The sequence below is a fragment of the Halichoerus grypus genome, chromosome 4, assembly GCF_964656455.1.
Source record: "Halichoerus grypus chromosome 4, mHalGry1.hap1.1, whole genome shotgun sequence".
NCBI classification, from domain to species: Eukaryota; Metazoa; Chordata; class Mammalia; order Carnivora; family Phocidae; genus Halichoerus; species Halichoerus grypus.
In genome coordinates this window covers 137,196,730-137,220,113 of record NC_135715.1, presented here as the reverse complement: position 1 = coordinate 137,220,113, position 23,384 = coordinate 137,196,730, and the positions used below count along the sequence as shown (strand labels likewise).

The following is a 23,384-nucleotide window of genomic DNA, read 5'->3' as shown; positions in this document are numbered from 1 at the left end:
GGGAAAGGAGCCTGTCCCACGGGCAAGCCAAGAAGCTTAAAGCTCTGACTCCCCTGGAATTTTCTAGGAATTGAACAAGCAAGTTCGGTCCCCAGCAAAATAAATTATTATGCTGTTGATTTTTACTATATTATTATAACAGACAAGGGAAAGCATATTTTGGGGTGGTAACATTCAGGTAGCAGAAAATATTTTAGGGACTTCCTATTTACATGTTATTTTAGCTCTTATTTTGTTACTGTTGTAGAATTCTTAGACAAGGCTCGCTAGTGGCAGCTGTTGGAAGAAAGTTGTTGATAGTATTACTTTTTTAAAAATTTTATATTATGCCCAGGAAAACATGACCTCAAATGAGAGGATTCCCAAATAACAGAAACAAAAGTAGATTATTCTGTGCAGTGGGGAATAAGAACTGGGATCAGGTTTGAGTGTAAGTAACTGAATAAGAAGTGACAGTTCCTTATACAAAATAGATGGTTCTTTTTCTCCCACATTCAAGAAATCTGGAGGTATTTTGAGGCTGGTGTGGCCCTTTTTAACAAGGTGAGAGATCCAGACTAGTTCCATCCTGTTGGCTTTCCTGTGTGTGGCTTCCCAGTTTATCTTATGGTGGCACCGGACTTCACATCCACATTCCAGCTGATAAGGCAGAAGGGGTGAAGATTCATACCACTTTCACTTAATTCTCATTGGCTGCTCCTAAAAGCAAGGCAGAGGAAGCTGAGAAACGGGGTCAGCAAATTAGGGAGCCAGGTTCACAGCTAAAGGGCGAAGGGTCTGTTATGGAGGAAGATATTAAACAGCTTAACAATAAGATATTGGAAGACTATCAGTCTCTGATGAAGAAGTTTTTGTCAGATTTTGTCTTAGTTAGAGGCAGGTTGTTCCTTTTGAGAAATAGTAAAAGCTGGGTTTTCTTTCCTTCCACCCCGCCACCCGCCCGCTTCACTACACATCTCCTTTTATTGATCCCAGAAGAATTAATCCCAGAAGAGAATATTTTGTGATCAGTTCAGAGGAGCCTGTTCTCTGTAGGTTGCCAGAGCTATTTCATCTAGTAAGCTTTCAGTTCCACTGCAGTTATTTCTGTGGTTTTTTTAATCAAGTTATGTGGGGTTTTTTCTTTCCAAAATAGAAGTACATATATATGTATGTCTCACACACACACACACACACACACACACACACTTACCCGCCCCCCACACAGATTTCTTTCTCTAAAATAATTTTGTCATGATGCTAAGACAAATATTGATCTTCCATCATTTATCCTGCCAGTTGTTCAACAATACGCTTCTGCCCTGCCAAAATACAGAAGAATGAATGCATATTCTCTCAGATTATAATGTACAAAATAATAGAAATTCAATAAGTATACAAAGTTTATTATTTCAAGAAAAACTATCTTTCCATTCTCCAAATTTCAGTGGATTTCAGAAATTGGATCCATTTTGAATAAGAAAGATTCTTTGAATAAGCACAAAGTTCCAAAAAATTATCCAACTTTTTGTAGTCAGATTTGCCAGAACACAGATTTCAGAATTTCATAACACACCAATTTTAGAATTTGCCAGAATATATCGAAAGAAAATGGAAAAAGAAAATATCTTTCTTTGCTTCCCTTTTCCCTCTCCTATTTTTTCATATTTATTTATAAACCATTTTATTAAAGTATATATGTGATTTGAATGTTGATATGACATTTGTAGTGTAAAGTATGATTTATACCCTTATGTGATATTATATATATAGTTGGTGATATACATTAGAATTTAACTAGTTGAGCCTGACAGCTGACCAACAAATGAGTTTTGAAGATTTATTGATAAGCAGAATTAAGTACAGTGATGTTAAAAGCAGATATATATTAAATTCCTGCACCTAATTAAACTGCACTCCCTGCCCCAGCCAAATGTCACCTTCCAACAAAGTTTAGAAAGAGATGATAAGTAGGTGACGATATATCTTGAAAACAGAAGGAAATCAAGTATGTACTTTTGATTGGGAAGAAGAAAGAGAACACAGATGAAGATGTGAAGAAAAGAGGTTTGTGGGTTTTTCTTTTACAAACTTAATCTTTGTTATATTCAATATAGAGGGAAGTTAATGAGTTCTGTAGCAGTATCCAGTTCTATCTCAGGAATATAAACTAGGTTCTTTATACGCTATTGGGGCAGGCAGGCAAGTAGAAAGAAAGAGAGAAAGAGAAAAAGAGAGAAAGAAAGAAAGAAAGAAATACCATATATAAAAGAATATGGTTGGTTTGTTTCCTTTTAGATTTGGCTTCAGTGACTTCTTATTTTTTAACTTAATTTTTAATTTTCCAACTTATATGAGTAAAAAATAGTGAAGCCAAAAATAAGGACTTTATAAATGTCATGTAAACATTCATGCATGTGGTTTTAGAGTCCGGTATAGGTGTTGTTTTTAATTAATTGGTGAAGCCTTTCATTTTCCCCTTGTACCAGAAATGTTTCAATGTCTAGATTTCAGTCATACTCATTTCTAGCCTCTATTGACTGAAAATATAATACACCTTCAACTTTCCACTGTCAGTAAAAATAAACAATTTCCATGAGTTGCTCAGAGGGGAAAATGGAAACTTCATGTATACTTAATTATAGTAGTATCTTTTAAGATTTCAGAAACCTCCTCTGCCGTGGATAGGGATGACTGTTTTCAATAGCCACATGTACGGTATATAGATTAAGAATCATAGCTTCTGCTGTTTTGTATGAACTATATTTGGATTTACTCAGGAAAGAGCAGTTATTAAAATGTCTCACTGGATTGTCTTTTTGGTACTCCTAATCCACACCCTCATTTTCCTGAACTACATTTATGTACAAGTACATGTATTTTTTAACCCTCTTCATTTTCAAGTGTAGATTAAATTATTGCTTACTTTGTCCACACTGTTGTACATCAGATCTCTAAACTCTTTCATATTGCGTGACAAAACTCTGTACCTGTTGAACAGTGAGTGACTCTCCCTTCCTCCCTATCCCCTAGCTGCTGGCAATCACCAGTCTCCTTTCTGTTTCTATGAGTTTGATTACTTTAGATACCTCCTGTAAGTAGAATTGTGCAGTATTTGCCTTTTGTATTTGGCTCAGATTTTTTTTTATCCTTTCATCCTTTGATGGACATTGAGGTTACTTTCACATCTTGCCTATTGTGAATAATGCTGTAGTGTTCATGGGTATGCAAATATCTCTTGGAAGTCTGTTTTCAGTTCTTTTGACTATATACCCAAAAGTGGGATTGCTGGGTCATGTGGTAGTTCTATTTTTAATTTCTTAAGGAACCTCCATACTGTTTTCCATAGTGGTTGCACCATTTACAATCCCACTAACATTGCACAAGGGTTCCAATTTCTCCACATCCTCACCAACCTTTGTCATTTTGTTTTATTGATAGCGGCCATCCTAACAGGTATAAGGCAATACCTCATTGTGGTTTTGATTTGTATCTCTCTGATTAGTGAAGTTAAGCATCTTTTCATATGCTTCTTGGCCATTTGTATATCTTCTTCGGAGAACTGTTTATTCAAGTCCTTTGTTTAATCAGGTTATTATTTTTTAAATTGCTCTGTATGGGTTCTTCTTATATTCTGGATATTAACCCCTTATTTGATATGCAGCTTGCAAATATTTTCTCCCCTTCCATAGGTTGCCTTTTCACTTTGTTGATTGCTTCCTTTGCTGTGCAGAAGTTTTTAAGTTTGATGTAGTCCCCTTTGTCTATTTTTATTTTTGTTACTTGTGCTTTTGGTGTTAAAGCCAAGAAATCATTGCCTGTTCTACTGTATGAAGCTTTCCCTTATGCTTTCTTAAGGAGTTTTATATTTTCAGGTCTTACATTTAGGTCTTTAATCCATTTTGTGTATATGCTGTAAGATAAAGGTCCATCTTCATTCTTTTGCATGTGGATATCCAGTTTTCCCAGCACCATTTGTTGAAAAGACCATCCTGGCCCCATTGTGACACCCTTGTCAAAGATCATTTGACATACATGGGGGTTTATTTCTGGGCTCTTCATTCTGTTCCATTTGCCTATATGTCTGTCTTTAGTATGGCTAAGTGCTTATCTATTTTGTTGATATTTTCAAAAAACCAACTCTTAGTTTCATTGATTTTCAGTTTTTAAATTATTTTGTTTATCTTTGTTTTAATCTTTATTTCCTTCCTTTTATTAACTTTGATTTCTTTCTTTTTTTTTTTTTTTCTAGCTCCTTGAGGTGTAAAGTCAGGTTGTTGATTTGAGATCTTCATTTTTAATGTAGGTGTTTGTTACTGTAAACTTCCCTCTTAGTACTTTGTGTTTTTGTTTTTATTTATCTCAAACTATTTTCTAATTTCCCTTGTGATTTCTTTTCAAGAGTAGGTTATTTCATTTCCAAATATTTGTGAATTTTCCCATCTTCCTACTGCTGTTGACTTCTAGTTTCATTCCACTGTGATTGGCAAAAATACTTGGTATGATTCCATCTTCTTAAATTTGTCAAGATTTCTTTTGTGCACTAGCATGTAATATATCCTGGAGAATATTCTCTGTGTGTTTGAGAAGAACATATATGCTGCTTCTGTTGAGTGGGTGTTCTGTATATGTCTGTTAGGTCCTGTCAGTCTGTAGTTTTGTTCAGGCCCTCCCTTTCCTTATTGCTGTCTGGTTGTTCTATCCATTATTGAAATCTTTTACTAACATGGCGTTACTGTCTATTTCTCTCTTCATTTCTGTGAATGTTTGCTTCATACATTTGGGTGCTATGGTGTTAGGAACATATATACATATAATTGTTATATCTTACTGGTGAATTGATCCTTTTATTATATAATGACTTTGTCCCTTGTGGCCATTTTTGACTTAAAGTCTGTCTGATATAATAACTACAGTCAACCTTGCTCTTTTGGTTACTATTTGCATAGAAAATCTTTTTCCATCCTTTCATTTTCAGCTTATGTGTGTCTCTTTTACAACTACTGTGAGTGTCTAGTAGACTATATATGCTTTTTTAAAAATTTTATTTTATTATGTTATGTTAATCACCATACATTACATCATTAGTTTTTGCTGTAGTGTTCCATGATTCATTGTTTGCATATAACACCCAGTGCTCCATTCAATACATGCCCTCTTTAATACCAGTCACCAGGATAACCCATCCCCCCACCTCCTCCCCTCTAGAACCCTCAGTTTGTTTCTCAGAGTCCATAGTCTCTCATGGTTCGTCTCCCCCTCTGACTACCCCCCCTTCACTTTTCCCTTCCTATTATCTTTTTTTTTTTTAAACATATAATGTATTATTTGTTTCAGAGGTACAGGTCTGTGATTCATCAGTCTTACACAATTCACAGCGCTCACCATAGCATATACCCTCCCCAGTGTCTATCACCCAGCCACCCTTCCCTCCCACCCCCCACCACTCCAGCAACCCTCAGTTTGTTTCCTGAGATTAAGAATTCCTCATATCAGTGAGATCATATGATACATGTCTTTCTCTGATTGACTTATTTCGCTTAGCATAATACCCTCTAGTTCCATCCACGTCATTGCAAATGGCAAGATTTCATTTTTTTGATGGCTGCATAATATTCCTGTGTGTGTGTGTGTGTGTGTGTGTGTGTGTGTGTGTGTGTGTGTGTATACTACATCTTCTTTATCCGTTCATCTGTTGATGGACATCTTGGCTCTTTCCATAGTTTGGCTGTTGTGGACATTGCTGCTATAAACATTGGGGTGCACGTACCCCTTTGGATCCCTACATTTGTATCTTTGGGGTAAATACCCAGTAGTGCAATTGCTGGATTGTATGGTAGCTCTATTTTCAACTTTTTGAGGAACCCCCAAACTGTTTTCCAGAGTGGCTGTACCAGCTTGCATTCCCACCGACAGTGTAGGAGGGTTCCCCTTTCTCCGCATCTTCGCCAACATCTGTCATTTCCTGACTTGTTAATTTTAGCCATTCTGACTGGTGTGAGGTGGTATCTCATTGAGGTTTTGATTTGGATTTCCCTGATGCCGAGCAGTGTTGAGCACTTTTTCATGTGTCTGTTGGCCATTTGGATGTCTTTGGAAAAATGTCTGTTCATGTCTTCTGCCCATTTCTTGATTGGATTATTTGTTCTTTGGTTGTTGAGTTTAATAAGTTCTTTATAGATTTTGGATACTAGCCCTTTATCTGATATGTCATTTGCAAATATCTTCTCCCATTCTGTCAGTTGTCTTTTGGTTTTGTTGACTGTTTCCTTTGCTGTACAAAAGCTTTTTATCTTGATGAAGTCCCAATAGTTCATTTTTGCCCTTGCTCCCCTTGCCTTTGGCAATGTTTCTAGGAAGAAATTGCTGCATATGCTTTTTATATGCACTCATTGTGTTTTGACTGGGGAGTTTAATCCATTTACATTTCAAGCAGTTACTGATAGGGCAGGACTTACTATTGCCACGTTGTTAATTGTTTTCTCTGTCTTACAACTATTTTGTCTTTTTCTCTCTTGCTGCCTTCCCTGTGTTTCATTGATGTTTATGTGTAGACATGCTTTGATTCCTTTTTCATTTTCTTTTTTGTGTTTTGGTATTTATGGTTACCATGAGGCTTCCATGAAACATCTTATAGTTACAACCTAAAGCTGATAAAACTTAACTTCAGTTGTATACAAAAGCTCTTTTATACCTCCTCACCTCCACTTATGTTACTGATTTCACAAATTACATCTTTATATATTGTGTATCCATTAGCATAGTTATAATTTTTTTAAGCTTTTATCTTTTAAATTCTATATCAAAATAATAGTGCTTTGTGCATCACTGTTACAGTATTACAGCGTTCTGTATTTGTCTGTATAGTTACATTTACCAGCAAGCCTTGTATTTTTATGTTTTCATGCTGCTGTCTAGTGTCCTTTTGTTTCAACTTGCACGTCTTTAGCATTTATTATAAAGCAGGTCTAGTGATGGTGAACTCCCTCAGCTTTTGTTTATCTGGGAAAGATAAAGCTTTTGTTTGTCTCCTTCATTTTTGAGGGACATTTTTACCAGATCTAATATTCTTAGTGGCAGTATTTTTTTTCTTTCAGTGATTTGAATATATCATCCCACTCCCACTGACCGGTAAGGTTTCTGCTGAGAAAGCCACTGAGAGTATCGTGGAAGCTCTCATGTACATGATGAGCTATTTTTCTTGTGGGGCTTTTAATATTCTGTCTTTGACTTTTGACATTTTGATTATAATGAATCTTGGTATGAACCTCTTTTAGGTTCATCCTGGGTGGAGTTCTTTGAATTTCTTGAATTTGAGTATCCATTTCCTTTCTCTGATTTTTGACATTTTTAGTCATTGTTTATTCAAATAAGTTCTTTGTCCCTTTCTCTTTCTCTTCTTCTGACTCCTGTAATGCATATATTGGTCCATTTGATGATCTACCATAAGTCTTTTAGGAGCTTCACTTTTCTTCATTCTTTTTGTCTCTCTGTTCCTCTGTCTCAATAATTTCAAATGACTTGTCTTCAGTTTTGCTGACTCTTCTGCTTGATCAAGTCTGATGCTGAACCTTTTTTGGAAATTGAGTAAATTTGACATGTAACACTGTGTAAATTTAAGGTCTATAGTGTATTACTTTGATGCACTTGTATATTGTGATATAATTGCCATGGCAGTGATTTTTATCACATTACATCAGTACAGTACACTGCAGTAGATCTCTATGGCTTATTTACTACTCATTACAAATTTGTACCCTTAATCACTGTCAGTCTTATTCCCCGCTCTTTATTCCCTGGTAACCACTGTTTTACTCTGTTTTTTACGGGTTTAAATTTTTTAGATTCCACATAAAAGTGATATCATATAACATTTGTCTTTCTCTGATTTATCTCACTTAGTGCGATGTGCTCAAGGTTTATCCATGTTGTCACAAATGGCAGGATATCCTCCTTTCTCATGGCTGAATAATATTCCATTGCATATATGTACCACATCTTTTTTATCCATGTATCCACTGATGGACATTTGGGTTGTTTCCATGTTTTGGCTATTGTGAATAATGCTGTGATCAACATGAAAGTGCATATATCCCATTAAGATCCTGTTTTCATTTCCTTTGGGTATATATCCAGAAGTAGAATTGCTGGATTGTACAGTAGATGTATTTTTAATTTTTGAGGAAACTCCATATTGTTTTCTGTAGTGGTTGGACCATTTACATTTTCACCACCAGTGTATAAGAGTTTCCTTTTCACCACATTTTCGCCAGCACTTGTCTCTTGTCTTCTTGATGGCAGGTGTTCTATAAGGTGTGAAGTGATACTTCACTGTGGTTTTTTATTTGCATTTCTCTGATGGTTAGTGATATTGAACATCTTTTCATCTGTTTGTTGGCCATTTTGATATCCCCTTTGGAAATACGTCTTTTTGGTTCTTCTGCCCATTTTTAAGTTGGATTGTTTGGGGTTTTTTTGTTGTTGTTAAGTTTCATGTGTTCTTTATATATTTTGGATATTAACCCCTTATTTGATAAGTGGTTTGCAAAAATTTTCTCCTGTTCTGTAGGTGTCTTTTTATTTTGTTAATTGGTTCTTTTGTTGTACAGAAGCTTTTGAATTTGATATAGTCCCATTTGTCATTTTTGCTTTTGTGATTTATGCATTTGGTGTCATGTCTAAAAAGTCATTGCCAAGACCAGTGTCAATGAGCTTCTTCCCTATGTTTTTTTTTTTCTAGGGGTTTATGTTATTGGTTCTTATGTTTAAGTCTCTGATCCATTTTGAGTTAATTTTTGTTCGTTGTGTGAGATAGGGATCCAGTTTCATTGTTCTGCATGTGTTTCTCCAGTTTTCCCAGCATCATTTGTTAAAGAGACTGTGCTTTCCTCCATTGGGTATTCTTAGATCCCTTGTTGAATATTAGTTGACCAAACTTTTCTAATTATTCTTTTTTTTTTTTTTTTTTTAAGATTTTTTAAATTTATTTATTTGAGAGAGAGAGAGAGAGCGCAAGAGGGGGTAGGGTTAGAGGGAGAAGCAGACTCCCCGCCGAGCAGGGAGCCCGACATGGGACTCGATCCCGCAACTCCGGGATCATGACCTGAGCCGAAGGCAGTCGCTTAACCAACTGAGCCACCCAGGCGCCCTCTAATTATACTTTAGCTCCAAAATTTCTGTTTGGTTGTTTTTAAGAGTTTCTGTCTCTCTGTTGATATTCTCATTTTGTTCATCATTTTCCTGATTTTATTTCACTTAATTGTCTAACTGTGCTCTCTTTTAGATCATTGAGCTTCTTTAAGAAAATCATTTGTAATTCTTTGTCATATAATTAATAGATCTCTGTTTCTTTGGGGTTGGTTTCTGGGAATTTATTTTGTTCCATTGATTGGAACATGTTTCCCTGGTTCTTTATGTGGTTTATATTTGTTTTTTTTCTGAGTTTTTTTCCATTTGTAAATATACCCACTTTTTCCAGTCTTTATGGACTGGCTTCATACAGAAGAAGACTTCACCAATCAGCACAGGTATAGATTTTGGAGGTCTCTGACACCATTTGGGTGGTGGTGGAGGGGTGACTTCTCAAGGCTGTGTATATGATTTCTCAATTAAAGGGGTTTGTCAGTTTTGTTTTCAGGACCTTGTACTCTTTTGTACCATCTGGTATCTGTCTATGGTACTGCAGGTTCTTGGGTGCTACGGGAGCAAGCTGCCCTGTTCTCCTTGTTCTCACTAGCCTCCAGGCATCTGAAGCATCCTAGCTCCCTGGAAGCTTTCCAAATCAGGCAAGACAGATACCATTCCCTTGGGAAGCTCTCTGGAAAGCCAGAACATTGGATATATGCCCCTTCTCCCTTCTGAGGGAAAAGCAACAAGTTGGGCACCTTCTCCGGATTGCAGCAAGCCCTGCCAGCCCATCTGCGGCACTGCAGGCTCTCTGATGCTGCAGCAAGCTGCTCGCATTCTCCCTTGCTTTCAGAAGCCCCCCGGCATCCAAACCGTGCCAGTTACCTTAGCACTCTGAATCGTGTGAGATACTAACCAGTCCCTCGGGCAGCCCTCCACAACGCCAGAATGCCCCACTCTATTTCCTCCACACCCACCCTTAGGGGAGAAGCCACAAGCCAAGCTGAACTGTGTTGTCTTGGGGAAGGAACAGTCATAGATAACATGAAATAGCCCTTCTTACCTGTTCCAGTGAGGCTTTTCTTGGCTTTGCACCTGCCTGGCAGTACTGCATGCAGTTTCTTAAATGGGTTCTGGAGTTTTCATAAAAGAAGTCTAGTCCATATGTTGTTAATTCAATGGTTCTATGGATTAAGGAGGGCTGGGACTTCCTGTTCATCCATCTTGCTCTTCTATATCTTTTATATACATTACCCTTATCTTATTAAGTATACTGAATATTTCTTCTGGTTTCTTTTTCCATCCCTACCCCCTCAAATTGTCCTATCTTCCCTGAGGCTAATAAAACAGATGTCCTATGAATATCTCATGATGTTCTTAGGCTAAAATAGCTGCCCTATGGCTCTTGTCATTGTTCTGAGTGAGTGCTACTCTGTCCTTCTGTTCCTCATCTGCTCATTTCAGACAATTGTGTTAGCTTTTGGCCCTGCTTCTGTTCTCAGTTGTGGTCATTTTCCAAGCTGCAGATTGACTCATCCTGCTAGGTCTTTCAAAATTTTTCTTAAGGTTTCCGTTAGATGTTTGCTGCCAGGTTTTTAGGATCACTTAGAAATCTGTTCATGACTCAGGTGTTTTTATTTTTAGGGATGGTACCTAATGTGCAAGATGATATTTGAGTTTCTACTGAATACATTTATGCCTAGTACTGTTGATCACATGGTTATTCATTTATTTTGGGAAAAGCTCTTCACATGTTCCCAGAGTATACCTAAGAACAAGTTACCACCTACAGTTAATCATCTATTTACATGTCTGTCTTTACAATAAATTGATGTCCTCCAAGGCAGGAGCTAAGTCTTCTTGGTTTCTTTGAACCTCCTGCACTGCTTGGTGTATACTGGCTTATTTTTTTATTTTTATTATTATTTTTTATTTTTTTAAAGATTTTATTAGAGAGAGAGAGAGCACAAGCAGGGGGGAGGGGGAGAGGGAGAAGCAGGCTCCCTGCTGAGCAGAGCACCCAATGTGGGGTTCGATCCCAGGACCCCGGGACCACGACCCGAGCTGAAGGCAGATGCTCAATTGACTGAGCCACCCAGGCGCCCCAATATACTGGCTTGTTTAATAAAATTGCATTGGAGAATGATCAGACTTAGAATGCCTCCCTGTGATACAGTTCTTTGTATAAGTAGGAACTAAAGAACAATTTTTCATTCTCTTTATTGCTCTTATCTAAGGATCTCTTAAGTGGATAGGTATTCGTGAGTCTTTTGCCACGTTGCTCTAAAAGGTACATAACCCAATTATTGAGCTTCTGATGGCCTTTTTGATCTTGTGGTTTTAAATCAGTATATATGGTCAGTGGTTCAGAACGTGGCTTTGCAGTCAGACAGTTCTAGATATATTCATACTCTGGTTCCAGCATTTTCTGTAAAACTTTGGGCAAATTACTTACCTCCCTTAAGTCTCAGTTTCCTATCAATAAAATGAGGATGTAATAATACCTCATACTATTGGAAGGATTCTTTGGGAGAAGGCATGCATTGTGCCTAGCACAGAACACTCAAAAATATTAAATAGTATTATAAAAATGAACATACATAGGGCGCTTGGGTGGTGTAGTCGGTTTCTGTTCAGGTTGTGATCTCAAGATAATGAGATTGAGTCCCACGTAGGTCTCTGCGCAGAGGCTGCTTAAGACTCTTTCCCTCTGCCCCCGCCCCCCCACTTGTGCTCTCTCTCTCTCTCTTTCAAATAAATAAATCTTTTAAAAAAATGTACACACATAGATATATCATGCATTACATTTTAAGCCTTTTGCTTATTAGCCATTAAAAGTCAATGATTTGCAACCATGGCTATGTTCATAATTCTTTGTTTCCAACTTACAGGTTGATTATATTTGATGCTTACATCTTAATTAGATGTAATTGGCTATTTAAGAACAACCCTAGAAACAAAAAAGCAATTACAAATTTCATTTATTGCTTCTCCGCAGCCTGAAATCCTGGTCTAGTTGCAGTTAAAATCCAATGAGAACAGTATCCATCAGTTTAAAAGTGATGGTTTATAAAACCTGAGACATCCAAACACAAAAAGAATATGTGCTGTATGATTCTATTTACAAAAAATGGTAGAAAATTGTAGTTCAAGAAAGGTAAGTGGTTGAATAGGATAAGGAAAAAAAGGATAGGCCACAAAAGGACATGGGGATACTTTGGGGATGTTGGAAATGTTCTGAATCTGTGATAGTATCTGTCAAAACTCATTGAATTGTGCACTTCAAATGGATGCAGTTTCTTGTATATAGATTATACATTAATAAATTGATTTTTTACAGTGAGGCATTTTTATGATCCATTTTATTTAGTAATTTCTGATTGTTAATGACCACTAGATAACAAACTTAAAGGTATATATTTAGTCAAATTTAGGCTTACCTCTGCTACAGTAACATCCTACTTGTCTGGAAGTCAAATTGTTGGCAACCTCGGATCTCTAAAATACAGCCAGGAGGCTGGAAATCAGGGGAAATGTCTTTGAGTGGCTACCTAGCTACCATGGAGCCCATGTGCTGATTGCAAAGGAATGGTCAGTAATCCCCATTAGAGTCTATTTAATATAGTTTTATATAAAATATTAATAAATCCTCATATCTTTTTCCCAAGCTTACAGCCAATAAAAAGTAGCAAGTTAGAAGGTGAACACAGGTGGTAACCTACAAAGAGGATTTAAAAATATAAAATTAGATTCAAGAACTAAAAGTTCAATCATTGGGGGCAATGTAGATCCAAGGAAAGGCTGACTGAATACATTACAATAGCCTGTGGTATATTCAGACACTAGAATTTTAGTCGTATATTCATGATAATGAACCTTAATATTTAAGAAAGTATTAAACTGTATTGTTAATTATTAGTAACTTTAATATTTTAAATATTAAATTATAGTCCATGTGTGATATTTAGAATTGTACAGTTTATACAGAAAGGATTAAATAAAACATTTTGTTGTTTAAGAGAATTAAATAGGAATCTGAAAAACCTATATATGAACATGTGGGGGTGTGTGTGTTTATGCCCTTATGTATATGTATAGAATTCTACAAGCACTCACACACATATATAACTCCATGCTCTTATAAGCTCCTATCATAGAGTGACTTTTTATCCTGAAGTAGTATACTCACAAAAACAAGATTTTAATAAGCTGTTAGTGGGACTAATTACCAGCTCTTGAAGAAGCCAAATATGTTGTTAATTATACAGATATACTCTTCGTTTCTGGACCTATTCTTGTTTTAAAAAGATTAAAATGTGTGTATAATACTTTTCCATAAGTAAGCACATCCATTTATTTATTGGCTAGACATACTATTGTTTCTCTGATTTGATGGTAAAATGAAAACAAGGTAGGAGAAATTATTATAATTGGTTCACTGCATGAGAAAAGTTATTTCTTCATTTATTTACTCCCAGTTAACATTATGGAAAACATTACAGCTCTATACATGACAAATACTATATCACGGTAGTTATCACAAAATTAGTAATCTGCTTCTATTTGGGCAATTCTCTGTTACATGTATTTTTTAGAGTAGTTGTTTTTTGGGTTTGGGTTTGGGTTTGTTTGTTTTTTGTTACATTCAGCTGGCCAACTTAGGGGAAAGTATTAATGGACCCTTTACTAATTCTATTCTGCTGCCACTTAGGGTCTAATATGTGCCACACACTGCCAATCTCCATTGCTTTCAAAGTAAAACTAATAACTGATTCTCAAGGGCTCAGGACTTGCTACAGTGTTTGGACTTTTTCTTATATGCAGTAATGAACCATTAACAGTTTTCAAAAGGGAAAATAGTGTGATAAGATCTTTCCTGGAACAAAGGCTCATGGCTGTAGGCAGAATGGGCAGAGTTTGCATAGACTCAGAAAGATCAGTCAATAAATAAAAGTTTAAATGTAGAGGGAGATTGAAGAATCTCAGATAATTATGAACAAGTTTAGGTGGGGTTGACTGTTGGTGGCGGTTCCATTAAGGGATGTTGGAGAAGGAATGGTTTTCTGAAGAGATGACAGGATGGATTAGTTTGGTTGGGGACCTGCTGCTCTGGCAGTGCTGAGAAGTACTGGGGAGCACGGTGCACTTGGATTCATGTTGGGCTAGGAGGCTTTCCAGAAAGAGACTAAAAAAGCAGCTGGTACTAACACAGAAAAAGAACCATTTTATTTTAAACAGTGGGTTGAATTTTTTTTTTTTTAATTTTGTATTGTTTTGAGCTTCGGGGTTATTTCTCTTAGCCTCTCTATTTTACTGTTTAGGAATTTGAATGTCTTCATCACTGCATTGATAATGTGAAGGGGTCGAATTAGGCTAGTGTTTCCCAGACTTCAAGCCGTATAGGAATTACCTCAAGATCTTGTTACCAATGCAGATTCTGAATCTGATGGTCTGGGGTAGAGCCTAGGGGCCTGGATCTCCAACAAGCAATAGCAAAGAATTAGATAATCACAGAGTCTCATCTTTCAGACTTAAGATTTTTGTAAAATAAGAGAAGACAGAATTCTTGTACTTCACACCTTCAACATACAGTTTTATTTCATGATTGGTAGATGAGCCAGTAGCTGTAGGTAAAGTTCACCAAAGCACATTATTAATTAATAGCTCTCCCAGGCATTATAGTTCCAGAAAACTAAGCTATCCTCACTTCTTCCATAAAGGTTTGATTGGGCCATATGCATTTCATTATCCTAACATATTCGTTCTCATTTTTAAAATCTTTTTATTATAATTTAGTTAGCTATCAAATTGAACAGTACACTGAAATATGAGGTGTGTTTTTGTGATGACACAAAACATCTTTTTTGGAATGACATTGACATATACTTGCTCAAATAAATGATCTTTTCTAACCTTACTGAATCACTGGTCAGATAAAATAATAACTGTGTGTTATAAGTACAGTATAGCAGTGAGTTTTTATTCATGTTTTTGACTGTGACATCCATTAACTTATCCTTGACATTCTATATAACAATTGTTGTTTAAGAGATTTTGATAGAAATGAAGAAGGCTGTGAGTTGGGCGTTGGCAAGAATGAGTAGGTAATGGGAAGAAAACATGAGTAGGAGAGATTTTATGAATTCCAAGATGCAAGCACTCGCATTAAAATTGTTAACGAAAGAGATTTTACCAGTGAATAAGCTCTTCCCTGAATTTAAGACACCTTTAAGGCTTGATCCTTTTGGGCTCTATGAAGACCATTTAGTGTAATGGAACGGGTCATCAAGACTGGTTCCACTCACCAGGCTTTCACTCGAATTGGGTTTCATTACAACAGTTCTGTTAGTTGTATCCTAAAGACATAGCAAGCTCATTCACCAGTGCATGATCAAGAGAGTCACTGCATTTCATGGAAGTGAAATTCTAATAACTATAGTTCTATTGTAAAGAATGGTCATTTATTAGCTTAAGTAAGATTCTAGGCATTTCTTAAAGGCATCAGTATTCTAAAATGTTGAATTGCTCCTCCTAAGTGCAGTATTGCTTAAAAAAAAAAAGGCACCAAAAAACTGACATCTTCATTCATTGGCTTCTAAAGACTTAGGGAAGCTATAACTTCATAACAAGAATGTCTTCTGTTGTCTTTAATTTAAACAACAGCTTGTTTGGATAGAATATCTTCAGTGTATTTTTTCTTACCCTCAATACTTGATGGTAATCCACTGTTTCTTGACATTTATTGTGAGTGTAGAGAAGTCTGAGAACAATCTTGCTTTCCACCCCTTATAGGAAAGTGACAGTTTCCTGCCTGGTTATCTGAGAAATTCCTTGTTTATTCTTCAAATTTAGTAATTTAAACCAGGATTTGTCTTAATGTTGATAGTATTTTTATAAGCTCATCCATGAAACAGTGTGTTCTTTCGGTCTTGAGATTCAGTTCCTTTTTCCCTTGCTGGAGTATTTCCCAAATTCTATTTCTGAATAATTTTTCTGTTCCGTGTGTTGGCATCTGAACTTGAGGCACAGTTTTTATGTTGGATTGTCTTAGTCTTCTATGTTTATCATGTACTTGCAATTGATTTACTCTTTTATTTTTCTTTAGCCATGCAGTTGATTATTTAAGCCCTTATCTCTACACCATCAATTTGCCTTTCAGTCCTGTTGATCCTATTTCCTGTCATTTCTAGTTATTTATTAGATTTGTAGTAATTATATAGGTACTCATTTTTTTTCTTAGCTCTATAATCTTACCTCATTCTTTTAAAAACTCATCACTGAATTCTGTTATTAAATTTATATTCTTAAGGGGTGCCTGGGTGGCTCAGTCAGTTGAGTGTCTGACTCTTGGCTTTGGCTCAGGTCTTGATCTCAGGGTTCTGAGATCAAGGCCCAGTTCGGGCTCCGCACTCAGCGCAGTAAGCTTGAGAGTCTCTCCCTCTGCCCCTCCCCCCACTCACACACACACTTTCTCTCCCTAAAATAAAATAAAAAAAATCTTTAAATTTATATTCTTAAGTTCTGTAGTGTAAAGGGCTTACAGGGAGGGAATCTGTTTCTGATTGCTTTTTCTTCCAGATTAAGGTTCTTTGACTGTCATTTGGATGCTATATTTTTAAAACCAAATTTATTATAAAATAAAACATATAGGACAGTATGTATAATTTAAATACAATTTAAAAATTGGTTACATATAAATAAATGTAAATCTATATAATCCCTATCACATCAAGATATGTTAATGGTAGTCCAGAAATTCCCCATATTTCCCTTGCTTGTCATTATCCCCCACTTCCACACAATAATTAACAACTGTGGTCACTTTATAGTTATCTTTTTCATGCTTTTCTTTGTAGTCTTACCATCCATATATGTAATTTTGTATAATACATTTGGGTTTTGCCTGCCTTTGGACTTTATATAATCAGACCATATTGTGTGTATTCTTTTGTGACTTGTTCTTTTTTCCCAACATTACATTTGTAAAATTCATCCATGTTTTTGCATGTATTTGTTTTCCTTGCTATATAGTATTTCATTATTAATCAACGTTCTCCAAAGAAACAGAATGAATAGGATGTGTGTGTATATACACATATAGAGAGAAGGAGATTTATCATAAGTGGTTGACTTATGTGGTTATGGGGACTGGCAAGTCTAAATCTGCAGTGTGGGCTGGTAGGCTTGAGACTTAGGAGGATCGATGTTGCAGATAAATCCAAAGGCGGTGTGCTGGAGAATCCCCTCTTGCTCAGTGAGGCCAATCTGTTTGTTCTATTCGGGCCTTGAACTTATTGGATGAGGCCCACCCAATTACCAATTATGGAGATCAGTCTGTTTATGCAAAGTGCACTTAAATGTTAATGTCATCTGAAAACACCCTTCAAGCTGACATATAAAATTAACCATCACAGTATGTGTACTACATTTTTTCTGTTTTACTGGGGATATGTGGTTTTTAGGTTTAGGCATTTAAGAACATTACTGTTAGGGTGTGAGTGTGCATGTGTGTGTGTCTCCTAGTCCATATAATCATATTGTCTAGGGCATTATCTAGGAATAGGATTGCTATGTCATAGGGAATGCATCTATTCAACTTTACTAGATAATATAAAACCCTTTTGTTAAACAGTATGCCAGGTGCTGGTTATATTAGGTACTCTGTATCTTCGCTGGTGCATGGTATTTCAGACTTGTTAGGTTTTACCAATCTGAAGATTTAATTTGCATTTACTGGACTACTCACTGAATACCTTTGCATATTTACCTTCTCGGTGTGAGCCTATTTTAATTGTCCATTGTATAAACTTGTATCCTTCAACTTTAATGAATTTTCTTTAATTATCTTTTTGGATTTCTTCCCTTTCTGTTTTCTCTGCTCTCTGTTTTTAGAGCTCTTTTTGTTTAGATGTTGGACTTCTTGGATTGATTATCTTATTTTTTTCTCTATTTCCATCTTATTGCTGTTCTTGAAAATTTTCTCAACTTTCTTTCATTTCTTCCTTTAAAGTTCTCATTTATGGTATCTTCATTTTTTCTATGCATTCTATATTTATTCCTCTTTTATAGCATCCTAGTGTTTCTCCTTCAGTTTTCTCCCATTCTGTTTATCTGTCTTTGTCCTTCGTGAGAGAGTCTTTCCTCAGATGTCAGGTGGTCCTTGGCTAACTGTTCATATTTAAGTTTACTTGGCACTAAAAAGCTGACTGGTAGTTCTAAGAGCTTGAAAGAAACCAGCAAAGTAGAGGGTGATCTTAAGTCTTTTCAGATGGGCGGATCAGATATCCCAGAGCAGAATCTCCCAGTCTCCTATCGTGAAAAGTGCAAGCCTTTTGAGAATCTGGCAACAAAGAAAGATGGGGGATTCAGTCTTCAATATTTAAAACTTTCACTTAATTTTCAGGGTAGCACCTTTCTCTTCAACTCTGTCTGGTGTCCCTCAGTCCACAGTGTCTTTGTTTTACACTATCCACCAGCATGGGGGAAGGGGTGGCATTGGAGACAGGATTGCAAAAGTTGTGTGTTGTGGGGGAGATCTTACTGCTTCTTAAGCAGACCTTCAATTCATTCTTCTATATCAGTTCCACCTTCCAGAGCTTGCCTGGTGCTTAGGTTTTTGAGGTTTAGTTAGGCACATTGGCTTGCTTTGTTCACTGAAGATGATTTACTGTGCCAAGGGAATATCATCGTGAGTTCACATATTTTAATACTTTTGCCCCATTCCATCATCCAAAATTATAGGACCAGATAGACAAACACAGTATCCTAACAAAGGTTCTGATGGAGAAAATATTTTTAAACTGTATATAGCTATGCTCTCTCTTCCTCAGCCTTTCATTTTTTAGTATCTAACTCAATGCCTCATCATATTCTTGTCTCTGTTTTAACCTTTCTTTGAAGGGTGTATATATGATTAAATTTATGAGATTCTTGTATTTCATCATTTGATTAGCTTCTCTAACTTTGGTAAACAATACACAAATATGTATTTATGACAAATAAAATTGTTCTTGCATTTTGGTTTCTGGAAATAGTTCTAACATTTTATTGTTAACTTAGACAAGTGCATTGTATATGTTTCTTTGTTAAGAGAAAACATCTGTTAGCTTGGAGCTTTCCTTTGAAGAGATATTTTCAAATACTTTGACCTCAAATCAGAACTAATTCTTGGTTTTAGAAGAAGTAAAGTAAAATCCCAAAGGCTATTCCTGGTACATATTTTCATCACTTTGTACCTCTAGACTGAATTTTTTGAGTACAGTTTACTTCTAAAAAATAGAAAGGATGGTATTAAGGGTTTTGTTCACTGTTTAAAGCTAGATGTTGGAATTATATATTTTGAAATCCATCTGAATGCAACTGGGCACAGCATTAAACAGCTTTTTAAAACATGAAAACCCAAACCTGAAATCACTGGAGAAAAAGACATTTCTAGAAAGTGGTAATTATGTACTACAACAGTAGCAGTTCAAAGCACATTATCCCAGTCTCTCTTTTCTATTTGTTAACCACAGTACCACTTTGGAGACAATGAATTTTGTTGAACTCTAACTAGGTGAGAGTTGGTCCTGTGCAGCCTCAAATATGTTCACCAAAGAGGGAACAGCTATAAAAAAGCAAGGGCAGATGCAGGTAATAAATATAAGAAAAGAGGAAAAGAAAGATTTTCCTGTAAAAATGGAGGAAAATGGTTTAGCTTTAACAGTTTTTACAAGTCAGTTCTCCATACTGTGGAGTTCAGCTGGTGTCACCAGATCCATTTCACATGTCCTGCCTTCGGTCTGACTACTGTCTTTGAATTCAGAGACCTGACTCACAGGCCGTAGTGCAAAGACTCATTTCTTCTCCCTTCCTCCCCTCTTTGCATTCTGCTGTGATTCCACTCTGTTCAATCAGGTGCTATAAACTTATTCAGGGACATGAAAGAAATTCACAGAACGCTTGTCCTTGCCTTGTGTTGACTGTAGAAGCAGCCGGTTCAGAGATGGGCCCGTACAAGTTATTTGTATTAGCAGTCCTTCATCCAGCCCCCTTCGGTGCATAGTTATTCTCTTTTCTGTTTTACTTCATTGTTTGATACATGTTCTGTCATTCTCTGCAGAAGCCTACCTAACAGAGAAGGAGAAAGGGAACTACCATTCCCTGAACCTATTATGTACTTAGCTTTGACTTAAATATGCTTATGAAATCCTCACAACCTTCTGGGGAGAAGTGACATTATTCCTGTTCTCTAGATGCAAAATCTGAAGAATGATTTTCTCAAATCACTCAGCTAAAAAGTGGCAGTCCCAGGATTTAAACTTATTTTGTCTGATCCGAAAGCCTAAGGTTTTCTATTAAAAACACAGGACCCCACAGTTGCCTTTCCCTGGTCAAACTCTAATTCAAGATCCAATGGTGCTTTTGCATTTGGACATAAGCAGTATAGCTCTGAGACCTTATGAAGCAGTGAGTTCCTTCGTTTTCATAGTGTGAGAGAGACGTTGGATTCACTTGCTTTCATGAATCACTGCACAGAAATGTAACTTTTCCATATAAGACCAAGGCTATACACATTTTTATAATCATTTTTTAGGAAGCAAACTAAAGATGAACTCTTTAAAATTCGGCATTTTGGGACACCTGGCTGGCTCAGTTGGTGGAACATGTAACTTTGAACTTGGGGTCATGAGTTTAAGCCCCATGTTGGGGGTAAAGTTTACTTTAAAAAAATACTAAAACAGACTTTTTTAAAAAAGATTTTGTTTATTTATTTGACAGAGACACAATGAGAGAGGGAACACAAGCAGGGGGGAGTGGGAGAGGGAGAAGCAGGCTTCCCGCCAAGCAGGGAGCCTGATGCGGGGCTCAATCCCAGGACTCTGGGATTATGACCTGAGCTGAAAGCAGACGCTTAACGACTGAGCCACCCAGGCACCCCAAAACAGACTTTTAAAAGTAAATAAAATTCAGCATTTCATCTTGTGTTTGTATTGACTTGTTTTTATGTATATCTGTTTCCTATTGAGGTAATCAAGGGAACAGGAACTTTATTATGAAGCACCTAATATTTAACAGAGTTCCTGGGTGTGTTGTTAAATGTTGCATAAATGACAATCTGTAAGAGGTAAACTTTTACGAGGAAGGATTCTTTCTTTGCTCTTAGATTTGGCACCTCTCCTTTTATGGCTCTTTTTTTTGTAGAAGAGACACATCCATTCCTCATCCTCCTCAAAGATTTTTCTATCATGCCTTTCAAATCACAGAAGACGAAGACTCTGTCCGTCTATGCTGTGATGCTGTTCTTTATGTAACTTCCAAAGTAAAGACAGGGCAGTACAGTGTAGGCAAAGAAAGCGTACAGTTCCTGTAAGTAAAAATAATGCAGCTTTCTTAAAAAATCAATCATAATTCCAAAATGGAAATTCATTTTCTTGTCCTTTGAGGTTAAGTTTTAAATCAACCCATATTATATGAGTTATTTTCGTTATCTGATCACCTTCCTTAAGACTTGAAGTTTGATTGGACTGGAAGTCCAAAGCTGAAGTGCAGCCTGAGGAGGAATTGGGAATTGTTTGTAGGGTCTCTTAAAGTTGCTATGATAAGAGGAAAGGACAAATTTACTTAGTCTCTTTTGCCCAGTACCTAGAGGTAGCCAGGAAATACTTTCCTTGGCTGGATTAGGAATAGGCCCATTGTGAAGCACCCTAGATTTCTCTGCTCTTTCAATCTAACTGAGGCCAAGCCAGCCATCTTCCCTTCTGCCTGACATTCCCATACTGCTCAGATTTTAGAAGAAATTCGAGTGACAAATTCCTGCCACCACTGCTTGGATAGTCTTTATTTTATTTTTTTTTAAGATTTTTTAAATTTATTTGACACAGAGAGATACAGTGAGAGAGGGAACACAAGCAGGGGGAGTGGGAGAGGGAGAAGCAGGCTTTCCGCAGAGCAGGGAGCCCGATGTGGGGCTCGATCCCAGGACCCCGGGATCATGACCTGAGCCGAAAGCGGATGCTTAATGACTGAGCCACCCAGGTGCCCCGGATAGTCTTTAGTTTAAGTGTCATATGCACTGTAAAATCATAAACCCCTGAAGGAGTAAAATGGTCTAATCTTTCATTGAAATGCCTCTGAATACAATTGAAATATAAAAGGACTTCATGTTAAACAGTGTTATGAGTGATTATTGTTGTTAAGAATCTTATAAAAATTATAAAGTGGCTTTCCATGTTTATTTCCCAAAACCCGATAATATGTAGCAAAAAGGAAATTATAAAAACAGTATATTAAACTGAAAAAAACTTTTATATTTAATTTTGGTGTAGAAGTTTTACCTTCCAATTTTTCAGACTTAAAATTTACTCAGGAGAAATATGTCTGTAACATTACAGGAAAATGGAGAATGGGAAATTGGAATTATATGGATCATTTACTTGAGTATAAATCTAAATCAAAATATAATTGCTTTTAAAGAACCAAAAGGTGGATAAATTTTATTTTAGTAGAAGGACCATCATAGATAGAATGTTGGGTTCTAGATTAAATAATTACTAAAGTTCAGTTTGAACTACAGAAACGGAGATACCCTCAAACCATTATAAACAATTTTTTCTTTTTTTAAGGATACATTAAAAGTAGAATCTTAAGTCCTGTCCTTCTGGAATATAACCTATACCAGAATAATATTGTTGCATACATTTGCGGTCCTAATTAAACACTTTATTTTAGTATTAAACAGGGTATTATTTTAGTATTTTAGTTCACCTCTGTTCTGTTTTTGTTGTTGTTCTGTGTGTTTTAAACAATTAAATATACTCTTTCTGATTTGTTTAGTTTTTAATTAGGCTCACTTGGGACTGCCTTTAAGAGACCATGATTGTGGTTCTTGGTGCCCTGTGACATCAGCTTTCATAAAGTCAGGAAGCAAAATACTGAAATTATCATAAAACTAAACCATTATTCTCCAATTTTTAAAGTATGTTTCCAAAACATGACCCAAAAGTGAGAACAGAATCTCTAGAGTCCAATAGTTTATGACTTCTATGCCCTATATATATATATATATATATATATATATATATTGCAGGTATTTCTCGCTTAGACTCAACAAGGAGACACAGAAAAATGACTATGTAATAGGGAAGAGCAAGTCATTGACCCGTGGCTAGAAATCACAAAACTATGTTTCTGTTGCCCTCCTGTCCTGCTTGTATGGCTCAGGTTCTGGAATCAGCTCTACTTTAAATGATTACTGGCATCATACTTAGGTGAGCCCTAAATGGAGCTTTCCCATTAAA

General features: G+C 36.3%; 1 protein-coding gene across 4 annotated transcripts in view; it reads left to right on the top strand.

The window, feature by feature from the left end:
• Positions 1 to 23,384, top strand: part of CHN1 (chimerin 1) — a 192,399-nt gene that overhangs the window by 85,646 nt on the left and 83,369 nt on the right. The window lies entirely within an intron of this gene.